The sequence below is a fragment of the Bradysia coprophila genome (genome assembly GCF_014529535.1).
Source record: "Bradysia coprophila strain Holo2 chromosome X unlocalized genomic scaffold, BU_Bcop_v1 contig_576, whole genome shotgun sequence".
NCBI lineage: Eukaryota > Metazoa > Arthropoda > Insecta > Diptera > Sciaridae > Bradysia > Bradysia coprophila.
Genome location: NW_023503349.1, coordinates 87501 through 92500, shown reverse-complemented (window position 1 = coordinate 92500; position 5000 = coordinate 87501). Strand labels below are relative to the sequence as shown.

General features: G+C 45.0%; 1 pseudogene; it reads right to left on the bottom strand.

Annotated features, from left to right (window-relative positions):
* LOC119070214 overlaps positions 1 to 5000 on the bottom strand; it is a 7685-nt pseudogene that overhangs the window by 2028 nt on the left and 657 nt on the right.

Sequence of the window (5000 nt, the reverse complement as noted above, 5' to 3'; positions counted from 1 at the left end):
GAATGACATGTTGCAGCGTTTCAACTTGTCGGCATCCTGCCCTACATGCGGTAGGTTTGTTAGGCCTACCGCGGGCAGTCCGCTTCCTCGTTGGTATGCTGTTCGTTCGCAGTTGATTGTAGTGAATGTAGTCTTCACCACTAATGTCATTCATTCGGATGCTGTTAAAGGACGTTGCAGATGAGTGGTTTTGGGCTGACTTCAAATCCTTTCCGTCAACCATGCCAATCAATATCCTCCGCCAATAGGCGTGATAACCCTCCAGTGTTGGTTGATCTCCACAACCCAACACTGACAGGGCCTGTTTACAGCTATGCATAATGCTAGCGTACAACTGACAGTTTAAAACTGCAGCAATTCTATCACCCCCTGTTCTCTTAGCCTTGTTAAGCCTCAAGAATCGCATCAACGGGATCCATTGCTTTAAACACGGTATACCCAAACCACCCGCCTTTACTGGCGCATACAGGAAGGCAACTGGTACATCACCTGGAAGATGTAACCAGCGGCGTACATATTTACGTATCAAAAGGTCCATTTTGCTTAAACCGGTTGCTGTTGTTCTCGAGAGGACCAGCCGGTTCAGATGTTTCGGTATAACAAATGTTTTCAGCAGGTGTATTCGCTGCTGTGGTTTTAATGGACCTTTAGTTAATTTAGACAGATCATCGTCCATGCTTACTTTCGCAACTTCCGGACCTGACGTCGTATATACAACACCCAAATATTTCCATAGGTCAGAGATAGTCAAGGCTTCAATTCGCTGGCCTTCAACAGTAAATCGCCTATTACTGACTATCTTCATTTTCTTTTCCCTCCCCGAGGGAACCAAAGAAACCGTTTTCGACTTTCTGGAGTTAATCCTCAGACCAATTTTCGCCAAGGTCTCGCCAAACTTATCCAGGTTGTGCTGTAGACCAATGACAGTCATTGCAAGCAATAACCCATCATCCGAGTAGGCACTAGCATTGACTCTAACGTCAGCTATGTCAAAACCTACTTCATTGTTGAGAGCCCTCAAAGCTTTCTCATATGCAAGAGTGAAAAGTGGTCCACTGAGTGGATCACCCTGGTAGACACCTGCAAGTATACTAGCCAGTTCACACTTGCCTTCGAACTGCATTTCAGTTATTACATTATTATACATATCGGCTATATAGTCGACAAACCCCGGGGGGCAGCCAGCTTCCGTTATCGCATCAATGAGAGCCGAATGATACACAGAGTTGAATGCTTTGACTAAGTCAAGTATAGCAATGTGCAACTCCTTTCTCAATCGTTTAGCTTCTGCTATAATAGCAGTGAGCATACTCACATTGATACACACCCCATCAATCGGCAAATATGCAGTTTGCCTTTCATCATATGTATAACATGATACAAATCGTCTTGCGAGAATTTTGTTAAACTCACGCAAGATGACTGAGCATATAGATAGAGGACGAAAGTCGCCAGGGTCCAAGGACCCACCTTCTATCTTCGGCGTAAATACAGTTCGTGAGCCTTTGATCGGCGACGGTACCCGTCCATAGAACACAAAAATATTGTACAATAGGCGTTTATACCTATCATCCAAAGCATTCCATGATCTAGGAGTGACTCCATCAGGCCCTGCACCTTTTTCGTTAGAGGCTCGAGCTGACTTGATCTCTATCAATGACACAGGGTCCCACAATGTTTCCATATGTGGCGCAGGAGGAGCTCGATTAATGTTTGTGGCTGCACTCCCACCACCTGTGGCAAAGACGTCTTTCCAGTAATCGAACATATGTCGTACTGGTGGTATCTTAGTCGCTATCTTGTCATTCTCATCTAAAACTACTCTGGCGGCAGCGCTGATGTCTTTCTTATACAAAGATTGCACAAGTGCATACCTTTGCTTTCTCTTCTGTTTATTGGTACCGTGGTAAATAGTAGTCTTGCTATAGATCGGTCCCTTAGGCTTTTGGGTATCTGGGAACCGATCAGACAACCAGCTCATAATTCTTCCCTCATCCATGGGCTGGTTTAGCAGTGCTACCTTACCAATCTCAACAAGTTCTCTAGCAGAACTACCCCTAATCGCATCCACGTCGATCATACTCTCCTCCAACGCATTCATGATCCGATCGCGGTACGACGTCGGGGGAACGCTAACAATCTCCGGGTCTACCGGCTGACTGACATTGTTGTCTGGTGCACTTTGTTGTGCGTTCAAATCTCCACTTTCAAGTATGGCGGTCCGATCTACTACTAAACGTCTGTATTCAGCATTCCTCCTCTTGCCTTTAATGGCCTCTAGTGACCTGTCGGGCATGAGTTGAATGAGATGTTGATTAATGTTCTCGACATTATCTCTTAATGCTCGAGCTTCATGATCTGCCATCAGTCTCAGCTCTTCATCGTTCCAGCGACGTTTAGTTCGATCAGTATTTATGGCATCATTGGCCTGGTTAGGGTGTGCTCGTCTTATATGTACACCAAGCCCGCGTGTGGTAGGAAACGACCGACCACATGTGGCACACGTAGGTAACTCCGGGACGCTAGAGCTAGATTGCGGTCCACCAGACTGTGGTCCAGTGGTGATAGTGGCCACCCGAAACTGAGAACTCTCATCCTCAGCCATTTCACCACCGTTATCTTCATCCGTGTCCCTGTTAACCGCCTTTTCACCGCTAGTTGGCGAGTTAAGCCAAAAAGCGGGCGGTCACGTAGTACCCTTTAATCCCCGGGTTATGTGGGATCGCATCAACACTACTCAAAAGCTTGCTCTCCGGCAGAAGCCCTACGCAACCTTATAGAGAGAACTCCTGAGCAGCTCAGCATGTAGGCTCAACCTCATTATCATGCACTCGATACGTTGGTTTCATAGCCCAACCTCCATTATAGACGACAGCGCAAAAGTGATCACCCCTCGTGTAGGCAAGGATCATCGCTTATTCGTTCTATGTATTCGTACACACAAACCACTGTTCAGCAGTAGGTGTCCGATCATGTCTGAACTACTTTAAGCATCACCATGAAAGTAAGATCAGTGACATTAAATATGGACGCAGTATACAAATACAAGAATGAGTACCATAAGTATACTCCGAGCTCCCGCCCGTTTACCCCGCCGCTTACCTTGAATTTCTTCACTTTGACATTCAGAGCACTGGGGCAGAAATCACATTGTGTCAACACCCGCTAGGGCCATCACAATGCTTTGTTTTAATTAGACAGTCGGATTCCCCAGGTCCGTGCCAGTTCTGAATTAATTGTTTATTGATAATCGTTTTTGATGGAAAGCCGTTAAGCCCTCCACCATCATAGCAAGAAAGTTCCACATTTTGGCTATGAAATCTTCTATCCGGGGAACAGATCGATGCAGAACACCAACCCTATTTACCCAGAACGAGCACATTAACCGTTATAAATGTTTCCCAATCAAGCCCGACAATCTCAATCTTCAGAGCCAATCCTTATCCCGAAGTTACGGATCTAATTTGCCGACTTCCCTTACCTACATTATTCTATCGACTAGAGACTCTTCACCTTGGAGACCGGCTGCGGATATCGGTACGGTCTGTTGAGAAGTTTGCGTGGCCCCACCATAGATTTTCAAGGTCCAAGGAGAAAATACTGACACAACAGTAAATGTCATGCTCTTCCAAGCCATCCACCATATCTCTCTATAAAAGACTTCCATGGTGGTACGTTTGTTTAGCAGAAAAGAAAACTCTTCCAGTATCTCTCGAAGGCTTCTCTATGGTCGTTCCTGTTGCCAGGATGAGTGTAATAAGACCCATTTTTAATAAACAAACGTATACTCAACAGGTTACGGAATTGGAACCGTATTCCCTTTCGCTTTTATTGAATTATGTACAACAAAATTAAGTGTGTGTAACATAAATTAAACAGCTTTCGCATAAAGCTTAGGACCGACTAACTCGTGATCAACCACTGTTCACACGAAACCCTTCTCCACTTCAGTCCTCCAAGATCTCATTCGATTATTTGCTACTACCACCAAGATCTGTGCCAATGGCGGCTTCATGCAGGCTCACGCCAAACACTTCTGCGCACACCATTGTACCCTCCTACTCACTAGAATTTCACAATGATGACCGAATGGCCAACAATTTTTATTCTAGCGATGATGTATAGGCATATGACTTGAGCGCCATCCATTTTAAGGGCTAGTTGCTTCGGCAGGTGAGTTGTTACACACTCCTTAGCGGATTACGACTTCCATGTCCACCGTCCTGCTGTTTTAAGCAACCAACGCCTTTCATGGTATCAATATGAGTCATTAATTTAGGCGCCGTAACATCATGTTTGGTTCATCCCACAGCGCCAGTTCTGCTTACCAAAAGTGGCCCACTGGGCACAATATATCTAAACCCCAATATCTTCAGATCAAGAAAGATGAGGTTCTTACCCATTTAAAGTTTGAGAATAGGTTGAGGTCGTTTCGGCCCCAAGGCCTCTAATCATTCGCTTTACCAGATAAGATTATATACAATATAATTCTTTGCGCCAGCTATCCTGAGGGAAACTTCGGAGGGAACCAGCTACTAGATGGTTCGATTGGTCTTTCGCCCCTATACCCAATTCTGACAATCGATTTGCACGTCAGAACTGTTTCGATCCTCCACCAGAATTTCTCCTGGCTTCGATCTGATCAGGTATAGTTCACCATCTTTCGGGTCACAGCATGTATGCTCAAGGTACGCTCTTGAACAGAGGATTCAATTGCTTGGACCATGTTCGTATAGAACGCCCCGGGATGAAGAAATGAAATTTAATTCACTTGTAATCCCATAAAATAGTTATTTTAATTGCGCCCTTAGGTTTCAACAATATACCCAATGACTCGCACACATGTTAGACTTCTTGGTCCGTGTTTCAAGACGGGTCCTGAAGGTATCCCAAATCTATCGCATTGCTAATCAAATACATGCTATCACTGCACCCACGCACTGAAACAGCACATGAGCCGTGATACACATAAAATGTGGTTGCATGATTTTTAAAAACTA